This window comes from Phyllopteryx taeniolatus, chromosome 18, assembly GCF_024500385.1.
Source record: "Phyllopteryx taeniolatus isolate TA_2022b chromosome 18, UOR_Ptae_1.2, whole genome shotgun sequence".
NCBI classification, from domain to species: Eukaryota; Metazoa; Chordata; class Actinopteri; order Syngnathiformes; family Syngnathidae; genus Phyllopteryx; species Phyllopteryx taeniolatus.
Genome location: NC_084519.1, coordinates 10,363,724 through 10,383,509, shown reverse-complemented (window position 1 = coordinate 10,383,509; position 19,786 = coordinate 10,363,724). Strand labels below are relative to the sequence as shown.

The window sequence follows — 19,786 nt, the reverse complement described above, 5'->3', positions numbered from 1 at the left end:
GGGAGGATTAAGGCATCCAGCTTAAACTGGATACAAAATACTCAATTCAATCAAGCATAATATTTGGGATATTACGAGCCAAGGGATTATGTGCACGTGTGAAATAACTGAATATCTTTAAAGCTAAGCAATGTTTAAATAAGCAGGTAGATTTTGAAGAAAGGCAGTATGAATAAACAGTGTCGTCAACTTTATGTGCAAAACTGATTTTGCACACAAAACAGTTTCCCTCTTTTAAACCAAGCGCTCGAAACAATATACAGTATTCCTTTGCTAATGTGGTTATTCTGTCTGTGCTCACTCGTAACTTTCGACTTTCGAGGTTCCACTGTTTACTATTTGTTTTGATATTTACTGTTTATCGAACCACTTGCCTACTGCTTGCGACTTTGATTCACGATGTGAGCATGTTCGTGCTCAAACTAAAGCGTTTACTTTGCCTCTGTTTCATTAAAAGGGGGTGCTGAATTTCGGTGTGCAAACCGAGTGAGCGTTTGTATCTGTATGACTTCTTTTCTAATGTCACCCGCCGGTGCACTTGGCTCAAAGCGCCGCTAATGTCACAGCATAACTTTTTTATTTTTTTATTTTTTTTATTTTTTATTTTTTTATACAGGTTCACGCTGTTCTCCTCCACAGGGATGTGTTTGATTTCTGGAAGCCCGGCCACACTAATGACACGGCCTGCAGTCATTGGCGGGCTCTTTGACACGCGATGGAGAGCTGGGAAAAGCATTTAGCCGTCAGCGTTTTGCTTCTCGGATGCTGCTGTGTGGTGTTTTTAGAGACCTTTTTGATTGCGGCAGTCAGGAAAAAGACAAAAACAGAAAACAGATGATGACTGAGTGAAGATTGTACATAAGAAGAAGAACTCAAAGGGAAATTGGACTCCACACCCCCCCCAAAAATAAAATGCTACATATTTTCTTGTAAACGGCTTCCAAAAAAAATTAAGTTAAAGCAATTCAATATTTGAATAGCCAAAGTGACTTTCTGGTTGGCTGATTTCTCTATTGATGATGAGGAAACAAGAAAGGCTGCACATAGTCAGTATTAACAAATAATATAGGCATATAGTCCAAAAACAATGTGTTGGGTGTCCTTAACAAAAGTGATTTTTTTTTTTTTGCGTTGAATCATTATGTTTGAGCAATATAGCAAGCGGTTTGATCATTTATTCAATAGCCTACTAGTGCGCTGAATTGTCCATGTACAAGTACATCCTTTGTCCTCACTAGTAAGGCAATAGTAGTAGAACTAGTGCACTAGTTGACAATTGAGTGATACTAGTACAACTTGTGACATACAATTCTACTAGTTATCATCAAGCTAGTAGTACTAGTAGCGTGAAAATGTCAACTACTACAGTTTTTCCTCAGGAGTAGCATTAATTTGTTCTTGTGCACTACATTGTCTTACTAGTGAGGACAAAGCGAGTACTAATACATACACAATTGGATATTGACTAAAGGTTCAAACGTCTTTCCATTGACCAACATTATACAACAAAAATATTAATGTCAACACTTTTTTGAGGTATGCTGAGAAGTCTATAGTGTGAGACTATCAATGCTTATCTGCATTTTCTTACAAGCCCTCAAAAAAAAAAACTTTGTCACAGATTGATGTGGAAGCGTCTGCCATAAAAATATTACGTCAATATAAAGTCAACTTTTTTTATGGCGTGAAAAATAACAGATCATTTTGTAAGAGGAAATTCAGTTTCTCAGCGAATAAACTGGTTTTCTAAAATGTAATTACTGCACATACTGTAGTCTCCATGTATTTGGTGTGTACCTTTCAGGGGCGTGGCTTAGAAGCGAGTTGTGGTCTACGGCAGATCTTTTCAAGGGTTTTCAAGTTGTATTTGTGTTTGATAGTTTGTCCCATTCAATAAATGGTTGAATAAGGAACTGTGGCTCTCCTGGTCCACATGTGAGGGCATTACAGTATCTTAATTGCCCCATTTCATTTTTATCAGAAGGTCACTCTTACCTCAAACTTTGGCTCATAATACAAAGCAAAAAAATCAATCTGGCACTGGCTTGTAACTCAAAAAAACTGATGTTGGGGGCCTCATAAGACAAGGTACAGTACCACTCTTTTCCCAATGGGGTAAAAATGATTCTAAATCCTGACCAATTGGAGGCTGATGTGCATTCCAGAACAGATTGTGTTTGACGTTGCAGGTTCCACTGTACAAATGATGAAAGTTGATTGAAAGAGAGAGAAGAAAGACCATTGGCCCCAGTATGGTGCCCTGAGAAACCCCAGTGTTTAGGTTCTGGACAGAGTTCCCCTTTTTGAGATGTGGTCAGATGTGAGGTGAGTGAAATGACAGTGCATAAAGTTTTGTTGTGTGAAGAAGTACAGAGGGAGCAACATGTTTGAGTGGAGTCAGATACTGATTGTTGTGCAGGTCATTTTTCAAGACAGATGGTCAGAGACAAGAAGCAAAATGAACCTAAATCGCCTCAGCTGGACTGCGTTGTTTATTGTGAATCATTCACACCACAATGAATGCGTTACCAATAGTTTTGTTGTTGTTTTTTTTTTTTTTTTTCAAAAAATATATTCACTGGCTTCAGATTATTCCTTCGGACAATTTGGCTCTAAGGCGTTAACCTCTAATGAGCTGAAATGCAAATAGATGGCGAATATTGCAACCCAGCTGTTGTTTGGGGCATGTTTTTTTTTTGTTTTTTTTTTATCCTCAGGCAGAAAATCAAGCTGATGTGATAGGGAATGTGTTATTGATGTAATCGTACGAGGGAAAAGCAAATAACACGCTTTATTCAGGAGACGAGAACAAGTAATTTGAACTCCACGGGATCTGTCTGCTTCTGAATGTTCTTTTTAAATTTCTTCTCGAGGAGGTGCGCCAATTATTTTTTTTTAAATACTTTTTTTTTTATATACTGTTGACACTCACAAACACAGCATTAGGTACACTTACACAAGACCAGTATCAAATAATTCTGCTTTTACAAATATAACGGTTTATTGTTATAGTTCACACTGGTATCGATGCTCTCTACCATACTTCACGGTGTACACGTCTCACACAGTGCAAATATACAGCACTGAAAAGTACACATGCAATAATACACATAGTGATTGTGTAAGTGCACCTAAAATTGTGTGGGATTTGTGATCGCAACGTATGTATGGTTCCTTATTCCCACCCAGAGTCCAATACAGCTGTTGTTCAAGGACAATTTACTTTGGTTTCACATTGTCACTGTTATTTGCATTCTGAGTGGATTCAGAGCATTAAAGGAAAGACATCGTAAAAAAAAGATAATGGCCAAAATACTGCATACAGCAACACGAGGGAATAATTTAACATTTTGCTTAATTTCTCAATACATAATGCATGGATCTTCATAATAAAGGTCAGGCATACAGTATGCCAAAAGTTCATGCTTGGCTGAGATCCATACTACTTTTTCCCCCCTCGTCTGCTCGGCCTACAAATGTGAATTTAAACTTTTCTTTGAAAAACGGAAGCATTTCTTCCCATTATCACTATTCATGGTTTAATCTGAAGACTTTTTCTGTGGTTGAATTAAGGATGGGCATGTTCATCCATTTGTATGAATTCTGTTCATTGTGTGGAATTATAGTTGCTAGTGAAGCAAATGCGGCGAAATTGAGTGTGCGCTACTTTCCTACAACTAGCAAAGGCACTGTTGATTCATTCTCAACTCGTTTACCCTTTAAACGAGTACAAAATGATGTTGGCGATATGGTAGTTGAGCAACAGCCTATGACACAACTCCTTCAGGCTACGTCATTCTCCTCAATGCAACACTGGCGTGGAAACAGGAGTGAAGAACATTCAGAAATGGTCTCCCATTAAAAAAGGCAATTGATAGCCTAATTGACCATTAGCTTCATCAAATGTCCATTTCTAGTCTCTCTTTACTAAAAAAAAAAAAAACAGCCTTTGTTGATGACCCTCTACAATTCTTTAGGCTAGTGTGAATAACTCCCTCCTGGAGATGTCCAAACCGCGCACAAAAGTATTATTATTATTTTATTTTTTTTTACATTTAATGACGCTGCCCGAAGCCTTCAGACCTTATCTTCCCTGACTCCCTAATCTTTTCCCCTTCTTTGTTTTCCATTTAGTGTGCACAAATAAGCACCTTTCAACATTGTCTTTGTCAACTCTGTCACACCTCCTCCTCAGCCGTCAAAGCTTTCCACGCATACGTTTAGGGAATGAGGGGGAGATGACCGCCTTTCCGCCCTTTTCCATCTTGTCAATCACCTCCCTCCCACCAAACTAAACAACAGCCTCAACATTGCCCAAAAGTAGTCCAAAGACCAGATGTCCACTTTCACATAGCGACATCCAGGATTCTGCACCGTCACTGTACATTCAATCATCGGGCACTGTTTGGTTGTGACGTCAGTCCGTACAGTATGTGTCCGTGTCGTATTTGCCGGATCACATCTCCAAAAGTGTCTTTCCTCGACTGATAGCTGATGTCGAACACAACATCCAAGTTGTTGTTTTTAAGCTTTCTGGGGTTCTTCTATAATATTGAAGAACCTTAATAAGGTGATATTGACTGAAAGATGCTGCCGATACCCCCGGTATTGTCCTCTAGTTACCGATCACCACCCTTCCTTTCTTCCTTCCTACCATTCAGTGACTTACTTTCTGTCCTGTCCACCGACTCAGCTACTTGCCTACAAACCCATCTTCTTTCCTACCTACTACCTGACTGGCCCAGCATCCTAAACATCCTTCATTCTTATCCACCTACTGACCGACCAACCGTGCTTCCTTCCTACCAACCGACGGACCTGCCTACCCGCTATCTCGATCCTAGACGTTGACTCGCTGATTTCGTTGCGTGCCGAGTTGTCCCTTTGTTCAGTCAGGACAAGTAAGCAAATTAAATGCTTCAGCCAGGTTATTTGTTATTCAACCTGTAGTAATGGAGTATTTTCATGGACTTGCCCTTTTGTAGGTGCAGTCGGAGCTGCGGTAATTACAAACGTTTATGGAGTTTGAGGACCGCAAATTAAAAGGGAAATATCAACTTTGATAACTTCTATTGGTCTGAATAATAGCTTTGATAAAACAAGATTACAGGATCAGCATTCCAAACCCATTTATTTAGATTATCCACATTTGGATGTTAACTAAGAATTCCGTTTTGCCAAACTAACAGATTGTAACTACGAATCCTTTTTGTTTCTTTGAGCGCAAAATGTCACCTTGTGAGTTTTTTGCCATCTGATGTTATAAAAGTGAATCCCAGCTGCAATAGTGAGGCGGAGCAACGCATACTATAGTTTGAGGAAGCACACATTTGTCAACTTTCAGAGAGAATTTTAAACGTTAGTTCACTGACATGAATCACAATCAGTTGCTTCAGAGCTTTAAAGTTAAGCTCCTGTGTTCACCTGGAGTCTCGTCTGCAGACAGACCGGAGGTAAAACTCTCCAAGCCAAAGTTAGTATGCACTCTGTATAGAGACATCCTGATAAAATTGACAAAAGGCACACTTCCTTTCTGCAACATCCACCTTTAGGTTTTTTTCTTTGATGAAATGCAGAGAAGCAAGAGACTTCAATTACTGTTCAGCGGGGATCTGGGGCGCCGCGGCAGCAACAGTCGCAGTCAAATGATTAGAAAAGTTGAATTTAATGAGACTAGGCAGAAGAAATGATATGTGAATAATTTAGCCACCATAGAAGTTATACAGAAAGAAAAAAAGTTCAAAATGATTGTATGTAAGCAATATAGAGAACACCTAAAATGGACTGTGACTACAGACTGTGACGCTGGGCCTGTCTTCATTTCGAGCCATCCAAATGTGTGAAGGTACAAGTACAGTGTGTGAATGTTCTAGTATGTGACATTGCACAAAATGCACAAGTCCGCGTCTGTCCATCATTTCCGCGTCGCAGCGGGAAATCCTGCTCGCTATTTATGTCTGACCCCAAGACACATGCCAGTGCGGAGGCTGATGCGCACATTTATATGTTCTTGACCATTACAGCACTTTGAGAGTGGGATGCATCATTACCTGCTTACCTTCATTCCTTTTTACCAACCTAATAACAATGTCACATTTAAATTTACATTTGTAGCCACTACCTAGCTACATACGACTGATCAACCAACCAACTGACCTAGCAACCTTGCTACCTTCCTCCTTACCCAAAAATCTACCTCCCGTCCTATGTCCTTATTACTTTCTTCATACACATAGTATGTGCAGTGGATATAAAACGTCTACACACCCTTGTTCAAATGCCAGGTTATTTATATGAAAAAGGAGACCAAGAATATCATTTCACAACCTTTTCCACCATTAATGTGATGTATTACCTTTGCAAGAAAAGAAGACCAAAACAAAAATATATATATATATTTTTTTTTTATCGGTATGGGAAGTAAACTGAGATAATGTGGTTGCAGCGTAGTTGCAAGCGTGTAAACCTTCTTCTAACTGGGGATGTGGCAGCCTCCCTGACCAGTTTTCTCAGACAAACTAATACCTCAAGATTGCGCCACTTCAAGGTCGTATTTGGAAAAATATCTTTGAGACTACGGCAGAACGGCTCAAGACTAGAGCGAGCCAATCACAAGCGTCGGCTTTAGGAAGGAAACCTTTGTGGCTTTTATTTCAAATGGAACTAAAATTGTAATCATGGAAATGTAGTGTAATTCAGTAATGCAGTGGATTGCAATTACATAACTTTCTAATGCAATTACGTCATTTCATTCCTTGTCATTTATATATAAGCACACACACACACACTTATACCTTTGAATAAATTAAGTTTAAAACAGGTTAATATATCGGAAAAACAGCAGACAAACGTAAAAAACAAAAATGAGAGAGTAGACATTTTGTATGCAGTATTTCCACCGTCACGTTACGATATCAGACAAAATGTCATCTTAAGTGACTGCTGCAGACTCAATCAGACTGACAATGTGGATTTAACAAGTGTTGGGCTTGTTTGCGAGGCTCTGCTGACCGTGACGCTTTGCGGGGGGATCACATCCCCGTGACGGTGCGCGGCGAAGAATCCCGCTATTAGGCAGGATGCAACGCAAAGCTGCACCGCTCATTCGAATTGGATGTTGTTTCCATGACGCCAGAGCTTCATAAGTGCTCGGCGGAGCAGATGTTAACTGTTTTCCCACACCTTTTTTTCCTTTTCAACGCCATGTCCTCGCCTTGGTCTCCATCATGCCCGCACTGCCAGGTCAACAGCCTGTTCTGAAGTGGAATTTACAGGTGTTGTGCAGACAAGAGGCGGCTTCCTCGCACCTATCCGGATGTCCACGGGATAATTGGCTCGGAACATCTTATGATTGGCCTTCTTTTTCTTTTGGTGCGCTTCTCTGTTGTTATCTTCCCCTGTGGAAGTAATGATGATGTTCTTCTGTTTTTGTTTGTGCTCAACCTTGGCTCTGACATTTAGATCCCTCTCTGGTTGTCATGCCAACAGCATATCTAAGGCCTCCGTCGTGCCAATTCAGCGGAGGTTCGGGATGGTTGCACTTGACAGACAGGCAGGTACATGCAGCCGGTCGGTCCACGCCAATTTGCGGCGTTGTCTTTTGGCAGGGATTTGTGACGACAGATTGGGAAGAAATTTTACAACCTCGCTCAAATTATGTATTGATGTAGACATGGCTGACAAACAGATTTGATTTATGAATATACATCCATCGGTGCCACTTTGGCCCGCAACAATTGAGAGACAATTTAGGGCTGCTAATGAGGTGAAATTAGTCATTAGAAGAGAGGACATCCATGTCAATCCAGTCGCAACAGAAGATCAGCATTGCGCTAGGAGATAGAAGGGTAACTGAATGTTCTATATATTTAAAGGAGATAGATTATGTAATTCCCCACAATTACAAACAGTTCCAGGGTGTCTTAATAAGATGTCTATGACATTCTTTGGTCAAAATACACAAAGATTAAAGAATTCCAGCACATTTAAGATCCACTTGTCACTCACTGGTCTTAGGGGGCCGTTCTGGCTTAAGCAAATGTCGACTACGCTTTTTGCTACACTGACCACCGGGGGCGGCGCTACAATTAGCAACTTTTCTGACCCATGCTGGACTTTTTTTTTTTTTTTTAAGCAATGAGCAACCAAGCCAGATACTTTTTGTGGTGTTATTAGAGAGACAGAGATTCCCCCCCCCCCAGAGCAGATGTTCGCCCCTCCGCATCCAGGCTGCAAATTAATGGCGCAAGCACAAAAGCCCCACTCGTTAATTTACCATATCCCCAACACCCATAAAGCGAGCGCCCGTAAACATTTGATTGTGTTTTCCCTCAAGCATTTCATCATTAAGCTGACAAACTACTTTTTTTCTTTTCTTTTGGCTCTGAGGCAACAGCGCCTCTGTGTAGTTCTTCCGACGGACTCTGGCGTTCATTGACAATGACCTGCCCAATCATGAGCGGAGAAACTCAGCCTGGGGGCGGTCATTATGTAAATTAGCCCCACTATTACGTAACAGTGTAGAAGACATTTTTTAGCAATACGCAGATTTACTTGGTTGTTTAAATTCGAGCTTGATGGGTGGACAGGCACTCCAGAGACCAACTGCACTATTTGTATACAAGCTATTAAAAAGTCAACTTTCCATTATATGTTTCCTTTGAAATTAGTATTTGGGTTAGATAGGTGTATCAGGAAACAAACAATACACAATGTAAACTTTGCTGTCCCCAGTGCTGTTTTCATCATGCATTTTATAATTAATACAGATCGGCAATTCAATTGAGAATTTCATGTAGAGAAATTAATTTGCCTCATAATCTTTACTGTGCTGTTTGAGACATGATCTGTCAGCCTCTAGTTTGTTACTATAACAGTCTAGTTCTGGAGGCAACTTGAGAAAAATAAAGAAAACAAAAATCAGCTATATTAAAGGCTGTTGTTAAAATGAGATTTTATTATTTTAGTAATAAGTATGTAAGGTTATATATAGCCTAAAATTTGAAGTGCAACTGTTGAAAACAACGACCAGAGCTTTAATATAACATATGGCAAAGTATTTATGCGTCGTAAGGGAAAGGAAATTGATGGCCATTTTGGGCCCAAAATCCCTAGCGGCGCCACTGTCCGTGCCCCTCGAAAAAACCTCTCGTCGTGTAGGCGCGGTGCGCCGATGTCATTATTTCATAGGGTCACAAATGATTGCGACCCCCCCCAAAAAAGACGAGGGAGACGTGTTAAAAAAAACAACTGAGCAATTCTGGTGATCTACATTGCCACAGCAACGACATATTATGAATCAGGAATGATTTGTGTTTTAAGTGCAATTTATGACCTTGTCTAAAGATAAATTACAGGAAAGTGCATATAAAAAGCATATAAAAAGCACATCAGACACGCAGTCAGAAAAAGTACAACAAAACATTATACTTTTCCTGGTACTTTTCCCTACCCAAGGGCTTGCTTTCCAAATAAAAAGGCAGCTGACTATACGATTTGATAGCGTCCAATAACTGTCGACAATAACATCGTGTCTCCCTTGCTTCTAATGTCAGAGAAGTGACTTAATGTGTTCGAGCCCAGATGGAACCGCGAGTCCTTTTTGCACATCGGGGCCTCGCTGCAAGGTCGGATGTCCTGGTCTCGCACCTCACATAGGATGTGCTATACCAGGACATCCTCACCATCTGCCCCCCTTCCCAGCGGGGGGTGTCTACCTCACACTCACCCAAAAAAAAAAAAAAAAAAAAAAAACCTCTCACTCACACCTTAAACCCTCTCACACACCTCAGAGACATTCTTATTCACCAAAAATGCTCTTACTACACCCAAAAAAAAGAATAATAATAATAACTCACACAAAGGGGGGGGGAAGCAATCTTCTGTGTGTGACCTTATGTTGGTCTTTGGAAGAGTAAAAAATTGTCTGCGTGGAAGGAAGCTCATAAGTCACATTACATTTTAACACTTTATAAGGCATGAAATCATATTGAAACTTAAATGCTTAGTTGAATTTGACATTGCACACCTCCCTCCCAAGAAGTTCTTGGTCAGAGTGGACGAAAGAGTATTCGGACCACAGGACAAAGAACAAATGATGTCACATGACATTTACTCCGTTTCATATACTTAAGTAACCTTTTGGATACGTTGTACTTGTCAGAGTAGTTGTAATGCATTTTTGTTGTTGTTGTTGTTAAGAAAAAAACATTATTTTCACTCCATAACATTGAGCTACGTTCCACTAACTTATAGTATATATAATGTAGTATATTAATAATATATATTTTTTCATGTTAAGAACACAAAGAGGAAAAAAAGAACTCAAAATATTTGATCTGCAAATAGGAAAATCTTGAGGACAAAAAGGCAAAATGTTTTTCAAGAAAACAACTTAATCTTTTGAAAATATCTCAGAGCAATGTAGAAGAAAAAAAATGAATTGTATGTAACTATTAATTATCATTGCTTTTGAAACAGTGTATATTTAAAAAAATTGAAGGTCATGCAAGTATTGTTATTAACTGACAATTATAGAAAGATTAATTATGTCCTACTTTGACAGAGTTTAACTACGACTTCCCAGACAGTTGCTAGCATGGCTTCGAACATTAATCATGGAATATAAAGATTATATTTGCTCAGAGCACGTCGTTTCACTTTAATATTGTGCAGATTCCCAAAATGTCAAACCAAAAACTTAGAGATAAGCGTAATCAGTCCTGCAAGGTGAACTACAATATTTACACATAAGTTTAAAAAGCTGCCATTAATGCAACTTGCGCATGAATGGCCAGGCGAGACCTTGATGTGAGAGTGCTAAAGCGATTCAGCCAATGTGCAAAGAGAACAAACACAATGTTGCGGTGGACTGAGGACGGGAGGCGCTCTCAGAGGAGAAGAATTTTACCTCAATTTAATGGTTTCTTCCTTCTGCCTCCCCACAAAATCAAGAAATACCTCTTTGTGGATGTCATTTCTGTATTGCACACATTTTATGGAGCTCTCCGTAGACGTTTCAGTGCAATATACAGGTCACATTTACTTTGAACATTTTTGCGTGTTTATAACTAGGAGTGGGCGGTATCGAGGCGATACCGGCCTTATTTCAAGGTCTCGGGTACTCTTGAAGGCTGCCAATACCGGCCAGCGATACAAAAAAAAATAATAATAAGTCAAGTTAAGTCATCCTCACTAGTAGCTGGCGCTACACTTCAGTGCTTTGACACATCGGCGACTCATCTCGTGCGTCAGAAAGATAGAAAGATCAGTTCACAATTATATGTCATTGTTTTAGTTACTAGTGGTATCGGGACTCTGTATCGGTGAGTACTCAAGAGTGAATACTCGTACTGTTATCATCTAAAAAAAAAAAAAAAAAAAAAGGTATCGAATATCCCTATTTATAACAATTCTCTTAAAATTAGCAAACTCAAAGGATCTTGTTATCTTTCATTTGGACTGATTGATAGTCTTTTTGTCATAATGTCCAGGTCTTCCTTCGTCCAGTCAGAAGATTGCGTGTCTTTTGTCCACAGATGTGAGTGTGACCGGTTCGTTCTCTGTGCCCTGCGACTGCCTGACCAGTCCAGGGTGTAAAATCAAAAATTGCCGATTACAAGAAAAACTGTTGTTACAACCCTTTAGACATGGGATGTGTTAATAACTTCCTTATCACAGCAAGATAGCTCCGTTGAGCTACTTTGATCATGGATCATGTCTGGTGGGATACATTTCGAGACCGGCCGGGATGACTGACGTTTTAGCCTCGGCCTGTGAATTTGTCACCAAAAGAGGCCATGGAGTGTGACTACGGCATGAGCTACAGGGCTGATGAAGTGATTCATGCAGCCTCCTCAGGAAAGTCAATCCAAGCTTAGTTTTATCTGATTGGCCGGAATTGATTTCTGTCTGCTGCCACTCGGGGTATTTAGTGACTCGTGTAGGTGGAGGGAGATGGAATAATGTTTTGTGGGCCGTGCTCGTTTGTGCCGTTTAGCAGCGCGGATGACAGGAGAGCAAAGACAACATGAAAATAACATTCAAATGCATGTCAACACCTTAATTTGGAACATCTTACAAACATGCAGTAATATCATAATTGAATAGAATGTAAATCATGAAACAGTTTGAGCATCAATTCGTTGCAGCTCCTTCTGGTGTGCGCGTCTTGGCCACCGGGCGGCAGTATAAAACAGTCAGGCAGACCAACGAAGAAGAGTTTCTTTCAACTATTGGAATGGACTCACTTGCTGTGATTGATGGAACGGTGAATTCTGCTCTTTGTCAGAAAATCCTGAAGGAGGATGTTCGGCCATAAGTTAGTGATCTCAGGCTGAAGCGCACTTGGGTTGTGCAGCAGGATAATGATCCAAAACACAAAAACAAGTCAACGTTTGAATGGTTTTCAAAAAAAAAAAAAGAGGATTTTAGAGTGGCTTAGCTGGAAAACCCTCCATTTGGTGCTGAATTAAAACAATTCTGAGCCAAAATATCTCCACAGAGATGTTAAAGTTCAAGACTCATTGCCAGTTTTAGAAAAGGCTTGATCTCGGTTGTTGCTGCTGAGGCCCGACCAACTATGAAATCATCATTTAAAAGCAGCATGGGTTATCTTTGTCTGATATTTACATTTGTTTGATGATCTGAAGCATTAAAGTGGGGAAACTGCAAAAAAAAAAAAAAAAAAAGAATCAGAAAAAGGGGCAAATACTTTTTCAAGGCACTGTACAAGCCAAAATCGACAATTGATTTGTTGGTAACCAAGAGGGCCGTTTTTTATTTTAAGTACAGTTATTGTGTTTATCTAATCTAATCTAATGATGCTCATGAGTTTTTGTGAACCTACATATACAAGTGTGTGTCACCTTGCAACAAACACTGATGCACTCACGCACAGATGGCCTTTATTGGCTGGTCTGATCTAATTAAATCTCCCCATCACGGATCCTAATAGAAACTCATCAAGACCGAGTGTAACCCGATGGTGCAGCTGTTCCAATACGGACGTCCGCGCTTTACGCATTTAAATGGTGTGCTTCATTGAAACGCACATGTATCGGCATCATTCTCGCCAGCCATAAGCACAGAATTATGACAAAGTAACGCGCGGGAAATCAGCTTTTGCATGAAGTACGTGTGACCAATTTTCAGGCGCATTTGACACGTGCTTAATCACCACGTTAGCCTATATAGGAAAAACATGCTAATCTTCAGATCAGGGAAATACCAATAGGAATAAAGAATAATGGGATGTAAGACAGCCTGTGTTTATCCTATTTCTCCCTGGGAGTCACGGCGTGCTCTGTGACTACAAAGAGGCTTAAACAACCCGAAGGAAAGATGCAAAAATGCACGATCGCGGGCCTCTTTCAGCGTCACGTTAATGTGAGGCCAGGGGCAAGGAAGGAAGCACTTAAAACGTCATGCATCAACCTGTTGCACCTCTGAATTACCTTCCATTAATTAGTGCCCTAAACTTCCTCGATTGCTCAGACCAAAAAGTTCTGGAATACATTAAATCCAACCAGGCAAGTTTTATGTACTGCATTGTTTTTGCTTTGCCTCTCTATCTCCCTCCACTGATACATGGATCCAGAGTGAGTCAGCGGAGGACAAAATGTTATGTAGCACAGCTGAAAGCCAGATGGCCCGAAGCTTTTGCCTGAGCCATCGCTCATTGCTCACGAACAGGTTAGCATGCCAAACGAATCAGTGGAAAACTGTCACAACATTCGGGGGGAACGCAAACTGTGCCGTGTGGCCAAATGGATCCAAATGATACGCTATTAAATGTAACTTTTTATGTGGACAGCGTGCACTAGCAGGTGGTTTTGTTGCATATACAAGCAGGTCCAATCCTTTCCGGGACAGTGGGAATTGGAATATTATTTTTAATCATTCTGTACTGTCATACAAGTGTAGAAAGAAGTTCAGACACAAAAGCAAGAGAAAATGCTTAACATTCATGACAAGGTTTAACGCGAAGGTGATTCACATCGAATTTTAAAATTCCAGACTGTCACACGGAAGACGGTCAGACAAAATCAATCGAAAATTTGGCACTTTAATGTTAAAGGTTGAATGCGAAGGTGATGCACTTCACACATCTCATTTTGAACTTTGAAAATCTTCACTCTGAACTTTAATACAAAGATTTACGTCATAGACGCGCCTCACTTATTGCGTTTTGTAACGTTCTCAGCGGTCACGCAAATCTTAAATGGAGGTCACCGCTGTTTATCACATTAAAACAAACCAGTCTTAACTTTAATAACAAAGGTTTAATGCAAATGTGGTTCACGTTGCAGATGCGCCTCACAATCACGTTTTAGAACATTCTTAACTGTCATATAAGACGTTAACCACTCTTAATTAAGACACGAAAACAATAAAGCGCTCAGTCTAAACATTTAGGGCAAAGGCATGTGAAGGTGATTCACATTCCAGATGCAGCTCACACATTAACTGCTATACAAGTGTAAAAAAAAAAAAAAAAAAAAGTAGTTAACCACTTTTAATTCAGACATAAAAACAATGGAAATTTCTTCACTTCGGTTTAACAAAGGTTTAATGGGAAGATTGTTTGGGAGGAGTAACACACGTGCAGTGGAAGAACCCATTCAATTCAGGTTCAAATGCCCCCCGCACACCACTAAAAATCCCTAAATTCTTTGCAATTGTACGTTGAGGAACATTGTCCTTAAACTGTTGGACTATTTTCTCACGCACTTGTTCACAAGGAGGTGAACCTCGCCCCATCTTTGCTTGTGAATGACTGAGCTCCTTTTCTACCCCATCATGGCACCCACCTGCTCCCAATTAGCCTTCTCACCTGTGGGATGTTCCAAACAGGTGTTTGATGAGCATTCCTCAACTTTCTCAGCCTTTTTTGGAACGTGTTGCAGCCATAAAATTCTAAGTGAATGATTATTTGCTAAAAACAATCAAGTTTATCAGTTTGAACATTAAATATCTCATCTTTGTAGTGTATTCAATTAAATATAGGTTGACCATGACTTGCAAATCATTGTATTCTGTTTTTATTTTTGTTTAACACAACGTCTCCAAACCACACACGACAATCAAATTAATTGGGGTGTGATGCTGCTATATGTGCTCCGGTGAGCGTGAATGACAACAAACATCACCAGTGACTGCTTTGGCGGAGACATTTTTGGCCCGGTGTGACCCACCCTAGACTGAAGCGTGACCAACCCAATGGCCCCCAGACAATCCCCCCCCCCCCCTCTCCTACTACTGAATTTTGCACAATATGCTGCACGTTACTGTAGATCTGAACTGCGTGTTTATATAGTTCAAATTCGTTCTGTATTCATACTGTACATGGATTCTAAATACTGCGCTGAGCCAAATTTTGGATTTCCGAAATGTTGTTCTGTCTACACTTGTGCTTACCTGAATGGCAATAAAGTCAAAAGTTATACTGAAGGACAAGAAAGACCATGTTTGTTGCCTGATTTGAAAAACGCAAATTCAACCTTTGTGCCCCCCCCCCCCCAAAAAAAAAGAAGCTGGGTTAATGTCTTTGTGATGTTTGCCAAATAAATACATGCAAATTTAATGTTTAGAGACCTGCAAGGCCACTTGACAAAGGGTAATTGGTCAAGTTGCGCGTGCACACACACAGGTTTCTTTGCACATTTTGCAGAAACTTTTATGTTAATTATTCAAACTTGGCGGGTAAGTCGAAGGCATAATTTAAAAAAAAAAAGACATCAATTTGACCGGTTCCAGCTTATCAGCATCCGAGCTGATGAATGTCTGTTGGCGGAGGTTTAGTTAATTATTCAAGCAACAACAGAGGCGCACTCTGACTGTCAAGTAGGTGTGCAACCTATAAAAGCCTTTACGTGGCTTGCAGTTGTTTTTTTCAAAAGCTTTACATGTGAGAAGAATTTAACTTTTTGTTCCTGCAAATTGAGCTCACAGTTGACTTCACAATCTTTTTGTTTTGTTGCTGTTGTAACAATATGTAATTATCGGTGGACCATGACACATCTCATGTTGTGTTAGCAAGAACATTGCAGGTTTTAGGCAATGTTCGTGCAAGCTTTGTTGCCAACTGGAATGATCATATAATCGCTTACGAGACGAGAATTTTCACTTCTAGCTTCAACCGTATCTTACAAGCAGTGTACCATTGAAACCGCTTGAAACATGCACGTTTTATGCAGCTTCTTTTTTTTTTTTTTTTTTTTTTTTTGCATACCAGAATGATAAGACCATTGCTTCACAATCAATGGCACTTTATCACTGCGTATGTGAAGCCCTGGCGCAAAAGAGAATATTCCTAAAGCATGTCACACACTGGAGCTATACCTGCTGAGAAAAAAAGTCATTCGAGATCGTTTGCTCAGCAGATCGCTTCACTGTATTCGGGTAATTTTGGGAGGCTTCTCTGCTTCACGAGACCTTGAGGTCAACATCTAACGTTTAATATTTTGTGAATCTTTCTTAAATTTCTGCTTAAATTGGTCGTAAAATGTGGTCTGAAGAATAAACAGTCTGCTTAAACTAATACCATACAAACAATTATCTTTTCATATTTGTATTGAAAATGACTTGTAAAGATTCACAGGACAGGAAGGAAAAAGTAAGTTAACCTCTAGGCTAGGAATTGTCCAAGAGCTAATCAGAGCCAGGTGTAACCCACGCAGCAGTTTAGAATGATCTCATCAAGAAGCATTGCCTAATGTGTATCAAGCCTCACTCCAAATAGCTCTAAGAAGACTTACTACTAGGCTTTACACGATCAGGAGTTTTGGGGCTGACCATCGATCAGCGAGTTTAAAAAAAAACGATAACCGATCACCTGATGGAGGAATGTGTCTATTTAAATGACTTGTTCATTTACTGGATATAGTTGTACTTAATTGCTCCAAAAAATATATTTACAATACATAATGTATCTTTGTTCATCTATTTCTGCCAATGAGGCATAGTGACAGACAGAACAAATGATAGATGGTCTTCTATTAGATGGCAGGAAGTAGGAAGGACAGTAATTAATGTATCCACATTAATGACATTTTTGTTTGTTGGTGTTCCGTGAGATTTTTCAATTGTAAAATATGTTTCTTGGCTCCATAAAGGTTGGAAATAACTGCTCTAGTCAGATCGTGTATTCTAATCAGTCAGGTCAAACCGACATTACGTGACAGAAATAATGGGTGCTAACATACTGTAATTAAATTACTTTTTTTTTTTAATTAAATTACTTCACCAACACCGAAACTTTAGAGCATGATTCGACACAACGGCGGCATGTTTACGTCCAACCGTTCGTGCTACCACTAGCTTGCTAGGCTACGTAACATTTTATTGCCTGCTTGTGACCGGTGTCGTATTACAAGTACGTGAACATACCTGAAGCAAGCCTTAAACGAAGGTCCTCTCCCGAGCACTGGTGACCACTAACATGGTTTTTCCCCATTTTGTTCTTACAAACACACGGCGCACTCCATTATTGTTGTCGTCGCCATGGTAACGAATGGAGCATCCTGGTATGGGCGTGCTTTGCTTCCACAAAGCCTGGACAGCTTGCTGTCATTAATGGAAAAATAAATTCACAAGTTTCTCAAGATCTTTTGCTGAAAAACTCGAGGCCATTTGTCCAACAGCTGAAACTCAAAAGAGGATGGGTGTCGCATCAGTATAGATGAAGCAAATCAGCAACAGAATGACTTCAGAAGAAGAAAATGCGTATTCTGGAGTGGCTAAGTCAAAGTCCTGACCTCAACCCGGTTGAGATGCTGTGGCATGACCTCGAGAGAGCTATTCACACCAGACATCTCCGGAATCTTGCTGAACTGCAAACATTTTGTGAAGAGGAGCGGTCCAACATGTATCCCGGTCGTTGTCGATCTGCAACTACAGGAAACGTTTGGTTGAGGTTATTGCTGCCAAAGGAGCCTCAACCTGTTATTAAATCCAAGGGTTCGCTTACGTTTTCTTCCCTGTCCTGTGAATGTTTACGTTATGCTCTACAAAAAACGGGAAACTGTTTCTGCTTTATAACTAAGTACCAACCACTGTCATGACCACCATTAAAATACGACAGCGTAGGGCCTATGTGTCATATCAAAAACGAGACGGAAGTTTTATTCCTAAAAGGCTTTAATCATTTCATATTATTGTAAGCCTCTGTAACATAAAGCACAGTTTAAACATTAAGTATGCGTTAGACTGTACTTAAATGACGATGATTCAATTAGAATTAATTCCGCACAAAAGTTAAATAGAAATTGCACTTAAAAATGTTTGAAAGCAGTTGTAAAAGATTAAATGCAAATATAGTGAACTTAAAAGTTAAATACAACTGAACTACATAAATGTACTGTACGGTACTATTAGAAAAAAGTGTAAATCACTGTAACATTATGCAGAGTTTGAACATTAAATTTAGTGATTCATTCACGTACCACTAGAGGGAGCCTGCATACCAAAAACTCCCCCTTTAATTGTTAAGGATTTATTTAGCAATATTTTTTTTTAATATGTTTTGCAGGTGCTGGAGTATCTGTAACAGGGTTGCGCCACACCCAGCAAAAATATATGATGTGCTCATGTGACAAAATATTTTTTTAAAAGTGTACCGTCGAAGACTGAGCTGAGTGAATCAAAAATGACATTCTTAAAACATAAAATATTTGGGTGTCTAAATTTTCCTTCAATTTTGGATTGACCCACATACTGATTGTATAAGCTGTAACTATACTACAAACCTCCCAAATCCCAAACAAATATTGTTGTGCATGATGCTTCTTTGTTTGAGCTCGCTGCTTTGGAGAGAAGAAAAAGGAACACCGGGAATTCAAATGAGATTTGTGCGCGTGCGTGTGCACTGACTGACTGCGCATCGTGGGGCCGGCCATCTGAAAAGGTGGATGCAGTCACGTGACGTTGTTTGAGGGCGCGACGCCTTATATATATTAAAAAAAAAAAGAAGAAAAAAAAAGTGTGCCCTACTGCGTGTGGAGAGCACAGAGCGTCTGGAGGAGCCGCGCTCGCATCCTCCAACTGAAGAAACACTTTCGCACGCACGCACGGAATTATTTTTATTTTTTTGAAAAACAAGCATTCGTCTGTATAATTTGAGGCACAAAATGTCAAGAAAGCTTAATTTTTATTAAATCGCACTTTATTTTTACGTAAAGTCCGAGGAGGTTGGATGTTGCCCTTGTGCTTTGGATTAACGCGCAAACATAAAGGGCGGATCTGCGCTCTGGAGGGAATTATGTAAGGTAAAATACAATCATTTTCATCTTTTTTTTTTTTTTTTAAACTCATCATTTACACTTCTTTCGATCATTCGAACGTACATCGTGTGTTCATCATTTCTGAAGGCATCATGAAGTGAATTTTGTTCTTTCATGTTGCACGGGCCTGGATAATGCATGAAAATATATTTTTGTTCATGTTTATGTCCCTCGAGCAAGGATGAAAACGTGGAAAGACATCTCATGGACAAGAAGAGGAGCATCGTCATGGGGGGGGGGGATGCTGATCATCAATCAAATGCGTTTAAAACAAAACTAGAAAAAGTGTGAAATAATTGACTTAATTTACATTTATTATTCTCACAAAAGCAATGCTGGAGCTCCACTGTACTTACTGGGGGGGGGGGGGACATTAGATACACCTGCACAAAAATCCTCTTCATATCCAAGTTCCCAATCGGATGAAGACACAAAGAGATATGTCATGGACATGGAGAGGTGCATCCTCATGTAAAAAATAAAATAAAAAATAAAAAGATGCTGAT

At 39.8% G+C, this 19,786-nt stretch overlaps 1 protein-coding gene across 3 annotated transcripts in view; it reads left to right on the top strand.

The window, feature by feature from the left end:
- LOC133468709 (cannabinoid receptor type 1A) overlaps positions 1–19,786 on the top strand; it is a 30,984-nt gene that overhangs the window by 5,484 nt on the left and 5,714 nt on the right. Inside the window, exon 2 of one of the 3 annotated variants that reach the window (XM_061754925.1) lies at positions 617–2,325. The gene's annotated coding sequence lies outside the window, so the exon portion shown is untranslated. Of the gene's footprint in view, positions 1–616; positions 2,326–17,377; positions 19,266–19,786 lie in introns of those variants that run through there. The other 2 variants (XM_061754927.1, XM_061754926.1) reach the window with 2 other exon arrangements.